Source organism: Anarhichas minor, unplaced genomic scaffold (assembly GCF_050575085.1).
Source record: "Anarhichas minor isolate MPS153535 unplaced genomic scaffold, ASM5057508v1 ptg000031l, whole genome shotgun sequence".
Classification (NCBI taxonomy): Eukaryota; Metazoa; Chordata; class Actinopteri; order Perciformes; family Anarhichadidae; genus Anarhichas; species Anarhichas minor.
The window spans coordinates 3148617-3169052 of record NW_027466477.1 but is presented as its reverse complement, the minus strand read 5'-3'; positions in this window follow the sequence as shown (position 1 = coordinate 3169052).

Below are 20436 nucleotides of genomic sequence, written 5' to 3'. Positions count from 1 at the left end.
CGGCGCAAAGACAGACGTACACATAGAGAAGTACTAATATTTAATAAATGAATACATAAATACATATTTTCTCAATGAATAAAAAAATAAACGAATACATAATTGAATACTGAAAATAGTAATAATAAATACAAATAATTATAAATAATAACAAATACAAATAATAACAAATGAAAACAATAATAATAATTATTAATAATAATAACTATATTCAACAAATAAGAATAGAAGTTAACCATCACTGTCACTAACTTTGTATTCATCCGCTCATAGAGTGTAGAATTGTAATAGTCTGATATATATTGTAGTATATCAACACATGATAGTGTAGTATTGTATAGTTCTACTGTCAGTGATGATTAATGTGTGGACAGACAGATGTGACGTCTCTTCATGAACCTCTGGATGTCTTCTTCTTCTTCTTCTTCTTCTTCTTCTTCTTCTTCTTCTTCTATTTTTGTGCAGCTGAAGGCCGAGTTTTTCCAGGAAACATCGACTCTTGTGAGATTTTCTGGCTTCAAAGTTGGACAACTGGCCAGAAAAGCAGCATTCATGTTAACAGCAGCGAGGTCGAGACAGTTGAGCCCCAAACCCGAGAAAGAGTTTTGTAAACTCTGCAGAGCTCCAGTTTGTCTGCACGGTGTTGAAACCTGAAGTCAGCCTCAACCCAACCAATCGCTTCAGAAAGTTAACCACGAGTTGTTGTCGCGCTGTTGGTTGTTATTATTTAGATCTTTTTTGAACCTCCTGGCATTGTGTCTTTCTACAAGCGTGATATGATGCTGATACGACACGTATTCATGTGACATATCTTTTACGTTTTTCCAGAAACCTACAAAGGAATAAATACTTTTTCTGAGCTGTCTTATGATACAATATTAACATACTTTATTAATACTTTGTAGTTATGCTAATTCACCTAGTTACAGACATGGTACATACATCCCAACACAGATACATACTGTAGATACATATGCACATATTCATACATGCGTTAACGTGGAGAACATGCAAACTCCACACAGAAGGGCTGTGCAGCCCGGGAACTGAACCCTGGTCCCACGTGCTGTGAGGCGACACTGGGAGACAGTGCCTCTTTGTGACGTATTTTAAATATTTACGACCTGCAGCTCCAGAACAATGCTATTAGTAATGGCATCAGTGGAGCAGTGGGTCACTTCTCTAATGGCGTCCCCTCTCTCCAAACAAAGGCTCCTCTCGCTCCGACCAATTTAAGACTCAGCAGCCGGATAAAAATTGGGATATAAAAATTCAGCGGAGTAAAAACACGACAGCTGACATGAGCGTTATTTATGGGTCACATTTCTGTGCAGTCCATTTTATTCTCTTTGTCTAATTGGCACGCCGCTGGCTTGTTTCTCGGGGCCGCGGCGGTGAAACTGGCGGCAGGGGGCCCGTTCCTGCAAGCGGCCCCGGGTCTCCAGAGGGTGCTGAGGGATGAGGGTCTCCACGAGGCCCCATAAAGACTCCGGCTGAAGCCCCCTCTGCTGGATCTCTCTCATGGCTCCGGATCCAGGATCCTCAGAGGGCACTTATCACCTGTAATGAACAGCCACCTCCTCCTACCTCTACTCCTCCATCTACTCCCTCTACTCCTCCTCCTGCGTCCTCTCGTCCTCCTCCTCCTCCTTCACCTCCTCTTCCCTGAGTGCTTTTAAGTGCATTTATACTTGTACTTCTCGCCATCTCTTGTACTTTAGTATAAACAGAGCAGACGTCTCCTGATCATCTTTTTTTAATACATTTTCTTAAAACGGTTATTTCTCAGAGATCATTTCAGAAGAAAGTCACTAGTTTTATGAGTTGTATAAAATAAAGTAACATGTTCTTTACTCTATTCCCAAAAGTACTTGAAACAAGAAAAAAAAGGTTGAAATAATTTCACTTTTTCCAATTACTTTTATATATTTTTTAGGACTCAATAAATAACAATTAAAAATAACTTTACAGGACGTTCGATGCTTTTTAGTGCACAACATTGACATATAAGATAAATCCCTTCAGAGACTCTACTCTGACCACAGCGGATACGTTTATGTGTAATATTCTGCAGAATGAGTACTTTTGAGACTTCAATCACATTTTGCTGATAACATTTGTGTACTTTTGCTGAAATGCAGGACTTTTCCTTGTAACAGAGTATTTTCCCCACTGTGGCACTGATACTCTTACTGAAGTACAGGATCAGAATACTTCCTGCTGATCGCTGAGTCTTTCCCTGGACCGGCTGTGGCCTCGTGTTTTCTTTGGCTCCGGCTCGCTCGTATCAACTCAACCCCGCAAAGGGAAATCAATCACCGCGGACTGGAGCTCAACCTCCTCAATAAGAACTAATTTGATTTCTGAGTTATAAGGCAATAAATAACTGCCATAAAACAACACTCTTAGCCCTTTTCTTCCACCCTTTCCTCGGGACAAAACGTGTATTGTGCCGGCTCTAATTGACTGCAGGTTTGTTTTCGGCCATCTGCGCCGTCCAGTCACATTCCGTGTTTTATTTCTTAATGAAAGCGAGCGACAGCATGAGAGCCAGAGGGGAAGTCAGACACAGACAGAAAGAGACGGGTTGTCTGCCTGCATGAGGTGCATCAGCGCTGGGTGTGTTTTGTGTGGTTTGTTCGCCAACAGCTCTCAGGTGCTTGGACGGAGTAGATCAGGAGGAGGGTGGCGTTGGTGGTGGTGTTGGAAGGGGTGGGGTTCTCTCTCGGGGTCCCCGGGGTCAGTTCAGGATGTGTAACCTGATGTAATTGCAGGCATTAAGTGCAGCGAGGCCCCGGACAATCTCCCCCTTTGTGGAGTGAATTAAAGAATATTAGCTGCAGCGGCGTTAGCGGCTGCTAATGGACAGAAAATGGATTGGTGTGCAGTTTAGGGGGTCATTAGAATACAAAGCTGGTGTTAAAAGGGGGCTTGTCGCTGGCTTGGATCCACGATGAACTCTGCAGCTCGGGCAGTAAATCATGTGAGAGTTGTGGAAGCTCTCTCTCTGCACTCTCTGGTCAGGATGAAACAGGAGGAGGAGGAGGAGGAAGGTGCTCTGAGCTGGCACCCACTCCTGTTTCCTCTCTACGTTTGGGTGTCCACGCGACTATAATCCACCCAGCCACCCACAGACTGCAGCACTCCCTGCTTCCTGTTATTACTGCAGGATTAGGGAGAAATTACAACAATTTTGGAAAAAAACTTGTGCAGAGGAAAATATGGAAGATCATTCTGCCAAGAACCAAAAAAAAGGGTTGAAACACTCTGTAATGAATTAAAATCCTGCAAAAATGTATGTAAAAGTATAAAAAGTATCGCCATCAAAATATACTTTAAGTACCAAAAGTAAAAGTAGAATTATATATACTATTTTATATTATAACTATTGATGCACTAATGTGTCGTGCTGGGTAGTTTAATCTAGAATAATACATCACCATGGATTAGTTCATTCTCTTTTATAATCTAATCCAAAAGTAACTATTAACTAAAGTTATATAAATATAATGGAATAGAAGTAGAAGTAGAAGTACAAGTACAACATTTTGATGTTTCCTGGCCAGAATAGGAAGTAATGACTAAGTCACATCTATTCATTTAAGTGTAAAACGACTGCATCAACGTTTAACCTTGTTCTTCTTTATTGTCTATTGAGAGTCTGAATCCTCTTTTAACTGCAGTTGCTTATTGTATAAAGTATTGTGATGCCAGTAAAATTGTGCATTATCATGCACAGACAATAAGGTGATAAGGATCTTTAATACGTCCAGAAACATCAGAGACATGGACGTTACCTCATGCTTGTACTCCACTACATCCTCAGTTTAAACTGATCTCAAGTAATCAGTGTTGATAACTGAGTCATCAAAATGTTATTTCCTTAAAACAACAGAAACCACCTGAGAGATAATTTCACCTTGTTTGAATACAAATCCGCTGGTTTTCAGAGTATTTTGTAAATATTCTGTCCCGTGAAGATGTATTGAACCCTGGCTGCTGTATCTATGTATCTAGTCCTACTTATTTCTATCCTACGTAACTGTTCATCTGTTTGCCACTGATGGTCCTCCGTACTCCGATGAATCTGCTGAATGTTTTTCTTTCCTCTGACTTGAGTCCTCGTTTCCCTCCAGCAGCACAGATCGGTAATGACTGCGACTTTGATGAGATAATAACCTGTGAGTGAACGAGGAGGCGTGGCTAAGCGTCTGTCAGCAGCTGAAGGTTATTCAGAGTTTTTTTGTTTTTTTGTTTCTGGCTCTCGGTGGGCGATCTTAATGGGAAATCCAGAGAGCGAGAGAGAGAGAGCGAGAGAGAGAGAGAGAGAGAGAGAGAGAGAGAGAGAGAGAGAGAGAGAGAGAGAGAGAGACTGGCAGTTTGGCTGCAGTGGACGTGCCACCACTGTTCTCAACACTCCTCCATTACATCTGCTGCCAACTAACTCGCTCACATTAAATATCTTAAGTCCACAAATGTAAGAAAGCAGGAAGCTCTTGACTTCCAGCTGTAAAATGTGCAGCACTTTGGTTACAACTGGAACAATAAATCGGGATCTCCATATTTGTTAAGTGTGAGGGTTTCCTGTGGCGGTCTGACGTTACGCCAACATGTTGGAAGTATTTCTCACGTGTTAACTATCAACTGTTGCAGGAATTTAACATGTAAACACGAGGAAATATGCAGTCGTCTTTGAGACTTTTCAACCAGGCGTTAAAATACGGTCAGAACATCTCTGCACATTTCACACGTTTGTGCTATTTTCTGTGCACTTTCTAAACTATTGCAGTATTTACTTTATATCTTTGTTCTCTCTTAATATGTCTCTTAGTAGGTTTTACTCAGTTTACGTACTTGTTCTAAGCACAACCGCCATGTTTTTCCTCAAACCTGACTAATTGGTTTTGTTGCCCAAACTTAATTAAAGTGCTTTTGTTTGAATTCACGTCATTAACCATGTGCTTCCTGTGCTCTGGGCTTCCCAGCGTGTTCGGGTCTGACGAGGCGTCAGTATTGTATAAGCATCTTGAATGAAGGATAGAAAAGGTTTGATGAAGAAGTTCATATATTTAGAAACTTCTGCTGAGGATCCGGTCCAGAGATTATTGGTTCTGCAGGTCCTTTGGTAGCATGTAGCATGTAGCATGATCGTGTGGGAGTAGAAGGACGGACCGAGCATCAATTCACTCTTCATTTCTTCCATGGGGCGGTTTAGTCTGCAGTCGTAGTTTTAGACTTTGTTTGTTACTTCAGAACCTCGTCTGTCAGCATGTTTGACATCCAGAGCGATCCTTTCTTTCTGAGATAAGTCATGCTTACAGTAGTCTGTTCATTTTTACTGTAGTTATTTTGTGTCAAAGCTTCGTTTTTTCTGTCAAAAAAGCAAGAGGCCAAAATAAATCTGCTTTAAGAAGGAATGCGTTGCTAACTACTGTGACACCGAGCTTTTAAGTGCATTCCAGAAAAGGTCTATTTTTCTTTTTAACAGGTCTGGTGCAAAGCTAAGTGCTTTTGACAATATTAATAACAATAAAATAACTTAAAGAAGTCTGATTCGATGCGGGGACTCCAAACTTTCACTGTTTTCAGACCTTTCGTTTTCTGCCAAATCAGATTATTTTCTCCACACATTCCTTCAGTTCGACCCTAAACTGACAGTGAGCTTGCGTCATCGCCACATCGCTCCGCTCTCAGACGGTAATCACCGGCACGGCTGCCAAACGACGTCGTCCACATCGTAAATCCCGCCGTTCACCTCCTCGTCACACGGATTCACACAGCGCTCGATTGTCCCTCCTCCTCCTCCTCCTCCGTCACCGCTCCTCTTTGTTTGTGTCACATCTCGGTGACGTTACCTCCGTCCTGTTTTCAGTTAGCGTGAGGCGTTCAGGGGTGAAGAGGTCGACGCACACAACGAACACACTGATGAGGTTTCTGCAGAGACGCTGAACTCTTGTAAGACGAGGTGCTCCACCTCTCCACGGTTACACCATCGACCTCATGTCCCCTTTTTTCCTTTCATCCACTTCAAGTGCATTTACTCATGTACTGCACTTTAGTACAATCTCAAGGTGTAGTTGAGTATTTTAATGCTACGTCATACATCTCAGATGTGAATGTAATCTAATGTGGGAACAAACGATCATTTCTATGATGTCATATTGACGTAAACACATAATGAAACACGCTGCTCTCATGAAGGTTTCGTAGCTTGATGATTGGAAATGATTGAGCTTTAATTCGCAGGTATCCCACAAAATCAATATGAATGTTAACCACATAATCATCAACTAGTATGAAGACCGCAAAGGGATCTAGGAAATCTACAAACGCAAAAAGACAAAGTAGTAAAATAAATGTTTTCTTTCTGCTCGTCTGAAAGAAGACGAGTTATGGAAGAAGAATAGACCAGAGCACGAAGTAGAACAGCTGTACAATATACACCAACAAACAGAGTACACTTGTAACTATATGAGTGATCAAAGAGAGCACTGCAGTATTTTAAAGTGTCCTTTCTTGAGGAGCCTCCTGCTTCGGGGCCCAAGAGAGACCCGGTTTCCGGCCCTGACTCCCCTCCCACACATCACACTTTATTCTAACGGCCTGGCTCCATATGCACTGAACGTTATAGATATAGAAAATAAACAGCAGTGCCGGCTTTGTGTCGGAGTCCCCCCCCCCCCCGCCACTGCTGGGACCGAGGACGGGGAGCAGAGCCAAGAAATAAATTGCTGCCAAAAGCATCGGATCACCTGCTCTGATATTTATACTTCTGAGAAGAGTTTGCTGCTAAATGTCACCGATGGAGTTCTACGTCAGTTTTTAGGCTTTGTGTCTCGTCCACTCGACGACACACCTCCTCCTCCTCGTCCTCCTCCTCATCCTCCTCCTCGTCCTCCTCCTCGTCTCCTCCTCGTCTTCCCCACCCAGTCGGCCATCTCCGATCTGATCCTCGCTTATAGGAGGAAGATCGGCCATATTGAGAGCTGGAAACATCTCCCACAGGAGGGATGTATTTTAGGTCAGCTACATGTTCTGCCATCTGTTCTGCTCCACAACTTAAAAGATGTTGAGAGGAATAAGAGAGAGAGGGGAGGACAGTGGGGGGGGTTAACCTGAGCGGGAGATGGGACCACAGGAGGGGAGGAGGGGGGGGGGAGGGGGAGGAGGTGATGGTGTTCGAAAATATAATACAAAAGAAGAAGAAATGTAATTTCTATAGAAAACCTTCAAGGAGCATCGTGCCAACTGAAAGAGGACGTGTGTGTGTGTGTGTGTGTGTGTGTGTGTGGGGGGGGGGTATACATTTATCATCCTCAAGCTTCCCACAATCCTTTGGAGTGCGACATGAATGACGGCGGTGGGGGGAGCGTCCCCTGGCAGCGGCTCTCTAACACGTGTGAGTTTATGCAAATTGACATAGAAACCTGAATCTGATGTTTAAATACATCGAACACGACGAGAGAAAGAAAAATGAGGTGAAATCCGAACTTTATTGTGACGAGCAGAACATGGACTTCCTGTTTACGTCTACATTTGTTGTACACTGAAAAAAAATCGACGTTTTGTAAGGTTCTTTTCAAGATCTTAAGTAATATATCTTAGTCCCCACTGCAGGACTAATAAAGGATTATCTTATCTTATCTTATCTTATCTTATCTTACGTGTATATATTTCATCTACAGAACTGAAAACAGAAACAGGTAGAAACAGTAGAATCCTGTAATATAACGTTGATTCATAGATTACACTGACAGGTGGATTCAGTCTTCCATTGTCTCCTCATCACATACACATTCATATAAAACTAATGTGTAACAACACGTATGTTTAAGAGGAGCCGTAGTGAAGCCTGATTACATCTTTTCATTAACATAATGAAACTCGTCTTGAATCTTTGTATTGGAACCAAGTTAAATATAGAAATGCCTCCAAACTGACAGATTATTTGTTTTTTGAAAATAAGACTTTGTGGACGCAGTAGTAACTTAAACAAGACGAGATGTTTACAGTGAAAGTATTTTATATTCTAGTTTAGAGCTTTTCAATATGTCAGTCATGTGTCTTTGGTCAGAAATATCTTACAGAGTTTCACTTCTTTTAATCTGGATATTGTATTAAATATAATTATTTAATCGATTATCTTCTTGGTTTCAGGGATTTCAAAGCATTTTAGAAAAACTCTTACAGTGAACTAATTAATTTACTCCTTTACTATAAAGTGTCTGTTACGGCAACGTGGAGATTAATGATGTTTGTCTGCTTTTTATCTCCACAAATCACAAAAATAATCCATACAATACAAATAACTTTAACAACCCATTCAACAGCCAATACAAATATTTTATAGTCAGAACAAAATGACTAACTCATAAATGAATAGATTATAATTCAAACAATGCTTTTGGTATTTTTCATGTGTTTATTTAAACTCATGAAACAAACTCATTAAAAACCTTTTCTTTAAAATCAGACTCTCATCCTTTACTCTGAGTAAACCTATTACATCTATATTTACTGGGTAATAATGCAAACATGAAATTAAATATCTTAACTTCAACAACAAGATAATATAAACTAAATTAATGTGTAAAAGTTGTGATTTTTTGCATTTTCAAATGATTGGATAAATATCTGATCTAAATCACAAATCAACTGTTTTACTCAGAGAAGATATCATCTTTGATTCTGAGTCGTTTAAAACAAGAACACAAACAGCTCTTCATTCATCACACAGACAGTTTGACGGTTGCCAGATCTTCAGTTATCCCCCAAAAGGTTTCTGCAGGAAACACACAAACCTGGCAGCTCTTCATGAACCTCCTTCATGCTCACACGTGTCTTTGGGTCCATGGTTAGGTGTGTTATTGGAGGTAAATTAAGGGTTAATAAAGGGTATTTTAGGGAAAATCATGCTGTCATTTTATGCAAAAGAAGAGAAATATATATTTCATATATTTCACTGCAGTAAGTGTTTTTTCTTTGAGAGAATCCAAAGTGAACGTTTCCCAAACTGCTCCAGGTTTAAAAAAAAACGCTGTCGTCATCAAACGCCGAAGCTCTCCGTGTGTCAGCGCTGTGTGGAAACATGTGAGGTTATGGATGGACTCCCTGATGGAGTCAGAGGGGGGGGGGGGGGGGGGGGGGGGTGAGGAGAGAGGGAGGGATCATTAGCTACTCTGGACGCACTTTAACTCATTTTCATGAACTTCCCTTCAGTTTTGCTTCGATGGGAGCGACAGAGGAGCTGCAGGTGGGTTCAGCTTTTGGGAGAAGACACATATTGTTTTCACATCCTCCCCCCCCCCCCCCCCCCCCACACACACACACACTCCCCCCCCCCCCCTCTGAAATGTTTCGACTCTCAGTGATGGATGTCCCGCCTGATGCTGCTTTAATATCAAATACAAATAAGTCTTGTTGGGGCAGCGAGCACACGGAGCTCCTGCAGAGCGGGATCCGATGTGGACCAGGGTTCGACAGAGGTCGCCACATGTGGGATTTGGGGGGGGCCCGGGGCCGAGCTGAGGGGCCCGGGGCCGAGCTGACAGGGGAAAATATTTTGTACTCTCCAGGGTGCAGCTTAGTTCACATTCAGCTCTGCTTTTACTTCCCTCCCAGGACCAGAAACTTGGCTTCAGTCATGATGACTTCTCCAGATGTGCACCTCACTCCTCCTCCTCCTCCTCCTTCTTCTTCTTCTCCTTCTTCTCTTTTTTCTCCTCCTCCTCCTCCTGTACTCCATTGCAAAACATTTTTTTGAACACCACAATTAACATCTATAAATCATGTCCCGAATACTTCCTGCTCAATCACAGGGGAATATTGGGGAACAGCCCAATAACTCATTACAAATTGGAGGCTTAAAGCAGCCAAAAAGATAAATTGTGTCGTGAAAGAAGCTCGTACAGGACGAGAGTCTCAGCGTTTTAATGACAGCCTGCTCAGTTAAATTAGGAGGAGACGATTAATAAAAAGCACCGACAGACGGTTTCCTTGTCAGGAATGAATCTTCTTCTTTTTTTTTGGTTGGTGATGAAATCCATCACGGAGAGAATTTGCCAGATCCAATTAGACAACTTCCTGTTTACATTATGAAATAGTCCAGGACAAAATACCTCAACACAAAACAAAAACAATTATTAATTATCTTTGCAATAAACAACTTTTCTTTGTGTGGAAAAACAGAGAATCTGCAGGAGAATAGAAACTGAATATCAACTCAGAGGTAATCCGGCTGTTTTAAATAAACCGCTGCATTATAGGCGGACTGGCCCTTTAAGCATCTTTACTTTACTGCAAATAAAACTTAAATTAGTGGAGTACATTCACGTTTTACTCTTGTTGTCTTTCTCTCCGAGAGTCAGATGTTTGTTTCATGTTTGTATATATATATGAAGCTACAGCCAGCAGCTGGTTAGCTTAGCTTAGCATAGAGACTGGAAACAGAGGGAAACTGCTAGCCTGGCTCTTTCTAAAGATGACACAATCCACCTTCCAGCTGTTCTAGAGCTCACCTATTAGCATGTTCTATCTGGATTAAAAAGTGTTCAAACATGTTGGTTATGTGAATACTTCTTAGAAGTACAGGCTAGACCTAATGCTAAGCTAAGCTAACCAGCTGCTGGCTGTAGCTTCATATTCCTTCAGAGTAGAAGCCGACCAATGTGAACATCTGGCTCAGAAGAGAATAAACACGTTTAGTTTATATGTTGAAATTATTCTGTTACTATGATATTTTGGACAGATATATTTATATATATGATCAAAAAGACAATTTAAAATGAAATAAAATGCAAATGCTGGAAAATAAATCATTTCACAAACACATTTTACTTTGATGGAAAAATGTACTTTTACTGTTAATGCAAATGTATTGATTGCCTTTAGATAACCTCTCTTATTTATCATGTACCATCTGTTTTAAAACATTTAAGAAATGGTTTATCACAGAAGATAACGTAGCTTTAAGCAGCTACAGGTATATTCATGTTCTACACTTTTAAAGTAGAAAAACAAGAGAGCAGGAAAATGTTTTTCTTGCTCCCACACATTCTTCTGTTTGATATATTGTTATTGTCATGTCTAGAAGTTAAAACACCTTTATTATTAACTCTTTTATTTATTAAAGGGCAGGACAGATGAAACAGGAAACAGCTGAAGTGCAAAATCATGAAACCAGATCTCAAACTAAAAAGGGAGTTTAAAAAGAAAATCAGATTACAGGAAATAGACAGTGAGTCGCTCTGTCGTCATATCAGAGACGCTTTTAAATAAAAAGAAGAAGAAGAATACGATCACATGAATAAATAAACATCGGCGCTTCATTCCGTCGTCTCCGGGTTGTTTCCTGAAATCTCGCCTCAGTCTGTCAGGATTTGTCTGGTTGTCAAGTTTTCTGCAGCTGATCGATAACCGATGAGGAGAAACAAACAACAACAACAACAACAACAACAACAGAACTAATGTCAGACGTCTTCTGATCATCTCAAGGACGCCGCTGCTTTCAGGCTCCAGTCAATTATTACGTTTCTGCTTTTGGGTGAAACAACCATATCTGAAAAACACATTTATCTCTTTTCCAGAAGTGTTCTGTGTGTTTTGTGATTCTTATTTTGTACTTTTTGCCAAAGAAAAAAGCATTTTATTTCCAGCCGAATATTCAGCCACATATACGAGTTATAAAACTATTCTTATTGTAGAACAAAAGAAACATTACAGATGTGAAACAAACTTCATACAAATACACAATATATTGTATGTCATGCAATGAAAGAATGTATATAAATATACATATAGATGAAAAAAAGAAAAAGTGAATATACTCAATTGAAAAAGAGGAGAAAAGGAAACCCAGGCGTTGTTAGGCTACCGTACATGCAACAGATACTTCAAAATAAAAGCACAACAAGAACTTCGGGGATCATGTCTGAAAAGATCTGCAGAAAACGTGTCGTATGTATTTCCATCCTCACGAGGATATTTGTTGAAAGACATTTTTTAATCTAGCAGTGTTTACTATCCAGCATTCTTCTTCTTCTCTGCCTTTGTCGCTTCCTTCGTGCGAATCAGCTCACCTGTTAGCTCGAGCATTAGTGTGCAGAAGAAGCATAATTTAGCATGAAATAGAAGTACTCAAGGAAAGTACAAGTACCTCAAAATGGTACTTAAATAGTACTTGAGTAAATGTACTTGGTTGCTTTCCATCACAGATTATTTATTGTGGTGTTACGGTGAGCCGCATGTCAGAACATATTCATCACAACCTGCATTGTCTGATCACCACATTGTTGGTCCGGTGTGTTCCAGAGAGGCCGGAGAAGCGTTCTGGTTTTTACTGATAGAGGATCCACTCAAGTCGTGATCATCTGACGGATTATTTATTACTCAAACACATCCTGGAGTTTTACATGTCAGAGTTTTTCAGTCACGTTAAAATGTCGCAAGTTATTGTCGGAACAAAAGTCCGTCTACGGTTACAAACAAATGAAATGTGTTGTTATCATGATGACTAATCAAACACACCTGAAGGCAGCTCACAGAGAGGATTTAGAAGAGTTGAACTCAGACATTGAAAAAATGAATAAATGTATATATAAATATACATATATATATATATATTTTTTTTTAAAGAAAATTATTTATTAAGGAAAAATAAGAGAATATAAAGATTACAACTGTAATGGCAAACTTATGTCCTTTATCTTAATGAAGAAAATATTAAATTGAATTATCATTCCAATTTCAACAACGGAGTGAAGAGCAGAACTTAAATGAAATGATTCAGTGAGTCAGTGAGTCAGTGAGTCAGTGATTCAGTGATTCAGCTCTCGACAGTGCTCATGATGACCCGACACAGCTCACCTGTTCACCATGAGTGAGGAAGACCTCGGTTCATCTTCACACTGCTTCTCTTCTGCTTCACAAACTAACAGGATCAGGTTTAATCAAATCAAGAACTTAAATTGTATCACTGATGATTATAAATATCACTTTATAAAGAAATATCTTGTTTTTTTTAATCACCAGTATTTAATTGACTGTGAATGTGAAGCAGCCACGTGTTCATCTTATCAAACAGACTTCATGTTTCCACAGCGTCGGGACAGTCCTTCATTATTAGCACTATTATCCCCGACTGAGCTGAACTGGAAACTTTCTGGCTCAGCTGGTGTTTTGGCAGCAGCTCCCTCAGCTGACGTAAATAATGAACGACTTATTGGCAGTTTGCAGCCTGAGAGAGTTTCCTCTGAGCTGTGAGGAAACTTAAAGTCCATCTCTTCCTATCGTGACCTTCAGTTTACAGGGTAAGTATCCAGATCCTTTACTACAGTAAAGTACTAGTACCACACTGTAAAAAATAGTCTGCTACAGTAAAAGAGCAAGTACCACACTGTAAAAATACTCTGTTATGGCAAAACTACTGGTACCACATTGTAAATACACTGTTACCGTACAACTACTACTACAATATGTTCTCGTAAAAGTACTATTAACACGCTGTAAAAATACAATTACAGTAGAAGTACTAATACTACACTGTAAAAATTTGTCTGCTACAGTAAAAGAGCAAGTACCACACTGTCAATACACTCTGTTACAGTAAAACTACTAATACCACCCAGTAAATACAATCTTTTCTTGTAAGAGTACTAGTACCACACTGTAAAAATACTCTGTTACAGTAAAACTACTAGTACCACACTGTATAAATACTCTGTTACCATAAAAGTACTAGTACTAGAACTAGTACTGCAAATGTACTGTTTCTCACAGCTGGAGTAACAAAACAATAACCCAATAACATCTTAATAAATGTTTTACTTCACTTCCTATTCTCCTTTAATTCTGACTTTCAAACTAAAACTCTTCACTATCTCTACTTGTTTTTGAAGCCTGATGTTACAGGAGTACATAAAATGACCTTTTAAAAGCGAATCACATAATAAATACTGTAAAACGATGAAACAAAGCCAGTGGAAAGTTAATCAGGATCCTTTGTGATGATGACACACAAATTAACAGAAAATATGTTTAAATCAAATTCCCAGTCAAACCCAGACTTTCACCCAAGAGACTGTTTCATGTCGCGTTTGAAACCAAAAGTCAACCTTCATCTGTGTTTAAATTACGCCGGCTACGTGAAGTTATATTAACCAAACCCTGATGTTTTCTTTCCCAACCCAAAGTAGTTTTGTTGCCTAAACCTAAATATTTCCCCACATGGCGTCACGTAAGTCTAACACGTTACGATCATGCGCTGTTCAGAGGTCGAGTTCGTTGCACGTCATCACTTTGTTTCTGTATCACCAACATGTCAACTATAATGTAAACTAACTATATATAGTAGAACTGAAACAGAAAATGTATGCTCTTCTATTATTTTTCTTTCTGTATCTCGTGATGCATTATTATTCAAATCTACTAATGTCAGAGGAGACACTTGACTGCAGAAAATGGTGCATTTTACAAGTAATTCTTAAGTAATTTTACTTAAATGTAATTTAGAATGCAGGGCTCTTACCTGTAACAGAATACGTATATAGTGCTATATATATATATATTAGTGATTTTACTTAATACCATGTTTCTTTTTAATCATTGTTGAAAGTTGTACACCAAATTGTATTAATTTATGTGTTCAGGGTAATAAATGGACACGTCAGTCAGTGCAACAGTGTGGCTCATTAAAGTGTTTTTAATATCATAAATATAGAATATAATCAGGCTCATCTTGTAACCTGGGACAGAGTATTGTATTCTGTCATGGTCTGTGATACTTGTACTGCAGAAGAGGATACTTCCTTCAGCACCGCAGCCTCTCAGAGTGGATTACGTGGAGCCGAGCCGCAGATTTATTTGATTCCTCTCTCCTCCGGTTGTCAGCAGCAGCCTGACAGCAGAGTTTTTCGCTTGTGGCTAAAACAGTGAAGTTCATCCCATCACACTCGTCTAATTGCCATCGAGGGGAAACTGAGAGCCGACTCTCTCATCTCTGAGAGATCGCTGCCCATGATAATGACCCAGCACATCTCTCCTCTCTGAACCTCCATAACAAGCCTGTTCTAGGCCACGTTAATGCCGTAATGTGAAGGTTTATTTCACCAAAAAATGACCACGAATTAACAGATATTACACTTTTACACTCCAGTATCTATTTTTTTTAAAAGCTTGAAATATTCCGTCTTCTCTCACATTTGGAGTTTCAGTCACATTCGCAGCTCTGAGGAGGTTTGTCTGTTCGATAGTTTGGTTCAGAGTGAAATATCTCAACAAACACTTATACATGAACTGAATACATTCATGGTACCCAGAGGTGTCCACATAGACGCCCTTCTTTGCAGGAAAACACACATTGATAAGCTGTGTGAATTTCTATTTTTTTTCTTTACTTCCTCAGGCGATTGAGGATAACTCCACAGAGCATCATAAGATATGGAACTACAGCATTGTTTAGCAACTTAACAGTGCAATTAATGCAGAAAAAAAAGCTTTAAAAGGTATCAGGGAAGAAAGACTATGAGCCCAGACAGAGCCTGTAAGAGAGAGCAGCAATGAAACATGCAACAAAAATCATTGCAGTCACTCAGCGTCCGTGTGCCAGAGTGCAAAACCAACCGCTTGAAGTCTGTAGCAGCCTCCATCAAGCTGCTGAACTCCTATAAATCTTAGTGCAATAGAGCAATGTGTAATGAATACACAAGCACCTTTTCACTTTAAGCTGCCGTGCTGTCAATGTCAAATGTTTCCTACTGTATGTTTTAAGATGGTTTTATTTGTAACCATCCATCCCTCCATCCCTCCCATTTAGGGAACATAGGTCTGCATCTCAATGGGAATATTTTAGGGTCCCCACAAGGGAGGTTCGACTAGTTTTAGGGTCCTCACAATGATGGTTGATCCCAGTTAAAGGTTTTTTTGGGGGGAGCTTGTGAGCCAAATTTGTGATTTTGGGCTATACAAAATTAATTGAATTGAATTTATCACTTTCTTTAAGGTCCCCACAAAAGAGCTTCATCATTACTTTGGCTGGATTGTCTCCACCTTTATGGTCCCCACAATGGAGGTTTACCACTTTCTTAAGGGTCCTCACAAGCAAGCTTTGTTAATATTTTTAGGGTTTCCACAATGATGGTTTGCCACTTTCTTTAGGGTCCTCACAAGGAAGAATTGTCACTTCCTTTAATGTCCTCACAAAGGAGGTTCATCATCACTTTTAGGGTCCTCACAATGACGGTTGATCATTTTCTTTAGGGTCCCCACAAAGGAGGTTTGTCTGTACTTGTAGGGTCCCCACAATGATGGTTTGCCACTTTCTTTAGGGTCCTCACAAGGAAGATTTGTCACTTCCTTTAATGTCCTCACAAAAGGAGGTTTATCATTACTTTTAGGGTCCTCACAATGACGGTTGATTACTTTCTTTTAGGTCCCCGTCAATGAGCTTAATCGTTACTTTTGGATGCACAATGGAGGACCATCGATACTTTTAGGGTCCCCACAATGGAGGCTTGTCTTTTAATTTAGGGTCCTCACAATGACGGCTGATCACTTTCTTTAGGGTCCTCACAAGGGAGGTTTGTCACTTTCCTCTAGGTCCCCACAAGGGAGCTTCAGCACTACTTTTAGGGTCCCCACAAGGGAGATTTATCATGTTCTTGAGGTTCCTTAGTACTTTTAGAGTTCCACAATGGAGGTTCGTCAGTACTTTAGGGGCGCCACACAATGAAGGAGTGTTACTACTATTAGGGTGCCCACAATACAGGTTCGCCAGTATTTTCAGGGTCCTCACAAGGAAGGGTCGCCACCTATTGTTTGTTGTGTGTGTGTTGATAAAGGTAGAGTTCATCTGATGCACACACACACACACACACACACACACACACACACACATACCTCACATGCAAACAAGTGAACTGTTTGGACTCTAATGTTCTCCAAACTGTCATCATTTTGTATTGCATTTGTCAGATGTTACCATGGTGCTGGGAGTCACAACAACAGGTGTCAGGTGTGTCTCACCTGCTGAACAGGTGTGAACAGGCTCCGCCTCCGCAGCTGTTCCTGATGACACAATGCGTTCACATGCTTCTGGGAAAGTCTGACATCTGTGATTTACACGTCTGTTGTTATTGGGACTGTTCACATGATATTTTGAAAATGATCAACACAATTTAACAAACTTAACTTACTTCATTAATTAAACTTATATTATATATATATATGTGTATATATATATATACATACATATACATATACATATATAGAATGCTTGTATGAAGCTTTTTTTCCGTTTTATGCTACACTTGAACTTTTTACTACCAGGTCAGAATGTTGAAGGTAATTTTGCAGAAACTTAAATCTGAGGTAACAAAATGTTCTTTAACATGAAGAAAATGTTAACAAAATTGCTCCATAACAATAATTGCAAATGTAGTGAGGTGCAGCAATCACAAAGCACTTACAAATAAATAAGTGACTACTTCCAAAACTTAAATAAGGAAACACTTGAGCTGAAGCTTCTGAAGACGTCTCTTTTGACCAGCCGGCTGATTGTTTCCTTCACACTCTGATGCACTAACACTGTTCTTCACTTAGTTATTTCAGGTTTAGTGTCACTGCGGCGCAGAGGTTGCTCTGCTCGACCCACGCTGTAAATAATTCAACTGTTTTTGTTCTAAAATATAAGAAACTGGTCTTATTATATCATCACATGCTTGGAAACAAAAGCAATATAATTATGTTTTGTGAATCTGTTTTAGGAATAAACCTTTTATGATGCTTTGTTTGTTTTGAGAAAGCTCAAAATGTCCTGAAATATCTCTGATCTCCCTCCTGCTCTCCAGAGGATGAGCCCTTTATGTTTTAATGACCCTGTGATATTTTCTCTAACGCCACCTTCAGGACAAACTTTTCTTTGACGTAAAGATCAATCTTTAGGATGTTGTCTTTACGATTGTGGCTGTAAAAGAGGTTAAAGCTTTAATACCAAGTGACAACAAGAGGATAACAAGGTTTAAATATTAGGACATTTAAAAAGTATTACATTTTTTACCGTACTTGGCTTACAAAGTAAAATATGTCTCACAATTTTGACTTACAAAGTTTAATATTTGACAGAGTATCTCGTAATTTTGAGTGCAAACTAATAGTGAAATAGAGGGTATGTCAAATACCCATTGATTTGACATAAAAGTAATTTATTCTCATTGTTGAGACTTCCTGTTTTACCAATACAAAGTAAATTATTTTAATTATAAAGGTAAAACAGTGCTTAGAATCACATCACGTTGAGTGAGAAAAGAGAAAAAGCACGACTTAATATCTCACAATTATGACTTTTTAAAGTGCAAATTCTCATAAAGTGTCTCATAATTCTGACTTGGAGAGCAACATTTTCCTAAATTTGAATTGCAAATCAAAACTTTTGACTTATTTCTGTGTTATGTTATGTGATGTGATTCTATACAAACACAACTGATATTTTTCATCTTATCTTCTGACCCTAAATTGACTTCCTGTTCCTCGTGTCACATGTCTGAAGCAGCTCTTTGTTGCTCAGCTCCTTGAGAAGAATTCCTTAATTACACATATAAGGTGTAATAACACAGTTAGCCGCCCCGCGCTCCGCCCTGTGACGCAGCGAGGGCGCTGAAGCGCTCCATATTTCAGCGGGTGAAGCGCAGCGATAATGGCTTGTTAAGGTGGAGGAAGGAGGAGCTGCTGCTGCTGCGTCTCCTCTCTAATCACTCTGGAAGCTTTGATTAGCCGTAGCACAGGAATAATGGGTGGCATTTTCCGAGGCCTGTCGGGCGGCGGAGGGAAATGATTTAACGGCCTCTCTGCTCCTTCCTCCTCCTCCTCCTCCCTTTTCTCATCCCAGTGGTTTTGATCTATTTTTTACGGCCTGTCTCAGTCATTTATCAAGAGCAGAATGGCTAGTAAAGTAATCTGACATTAGCACCCAGTGACTAATACCTCAGCAAAGGGAAAAGGAGAGAAAGGAGAGGTTTGTCATTTGAATAAATCATGGAGCACGTCTCCATTAAAGATGGAAAAAGAGAAACCTCGGCGCTGGTTTTCAAAGCAAACTGGAGGACGAGAAGATGAGAGCGAGTTAAACGACTCGTACAGACGCCTCCGAACACACACACGAGGTTTTATTTCATGTTTTAAAACCGCTTAAAACAGAGCGAATGACTTCCTCCGCTGACTCTGACTGTAAAGCAGTAATATTGATGACATCAACCTGTTCATAATTCTGGGATTATGTGCGTTTGGTTTTTGCACCTTATTGACAATCTCGTATTCTTGTATTTTGTTTATTCGCACTCGTTTCCTACTTTGTGCTGCAGTTCATCTTGTTTTTATCTTTTCTTATCTAATCACATCTTAACAGTGAAACTCAGATGGAAACCACAATCACATAACCACAAGTACATAAAATAAACATCCTGAATATTTTAACTTCCGACACACTTACTCTCTTGAGGTTTTGTGTGTTGCTCATTTGCTACGTCATAAATCATGAACCATTTACTCATTTCTGCTTTTAGTTCAGATTCTTTTGCCAAATTACAATTTCCAAGGTCAGAAATTGTAATAGTACTTTGCAAAAAAGGATTTAAAATTCATGAACATGAAGTTTATTTCACCAGGTCCAGAGAATCCCGGTAAATAAATAATAAAACAATGAGGAAATGTCTCATTAATAATACAGAAAGAACACAAAATGTCTCTTAAATTTACAAAACCCTCCCTGATTTCTCCCTCTCCTAACTGTCTTCTGTGCATGTATTGTAGTATTTTGGATATTTTTTAACGTCGTGTTGTAGGACTTGTGTGCACTGTGAGCTCACCAAAGTGCATTCCTTGTAGCAGCAATAAAGTTAAATTCATGAAACATAATTATTTTAGGGGGAGCGACAACAAAAAGCAGGACTTGCATCTTTTCATAATAAATGATGAAAACTAAAGTGGGAAACTCTCGCTCCCCAGAGGATGACTCCAACAGGAACATTTTCATATCCGTACACAGAAATATGAAACTGTGAATGTCAGATTGTGAGGAATGTTTCTCTGCTCTTCAAAGGATAGATGAGTAAAATAAATGGGCATGATGTTGTTGGTTCGTACGGTCTCTGTGAGGTCATCATGCAGAGTAAATATACACGTGTACAGTTTGTAAACAGTGACGACCGACCTACGTTTGGCAACAGAAGTGCAACAGCTTGTCAAGCTATGTAAGAACATTGACCACCAAAGATGGAGGATGCAACCTAAACTAAAGTGACTTTCCAGATCTGTGTGATGTTAGCGAGTGTGTAGAATACATCAGTATTTAGAGATGTATCTGGTGGAGAAACCCAGCGTGTAACGTTCCACCAGAGAGACATTAGGAGCCACAAGTCACCAGATGATCCAACTCTGTTCTCTGTG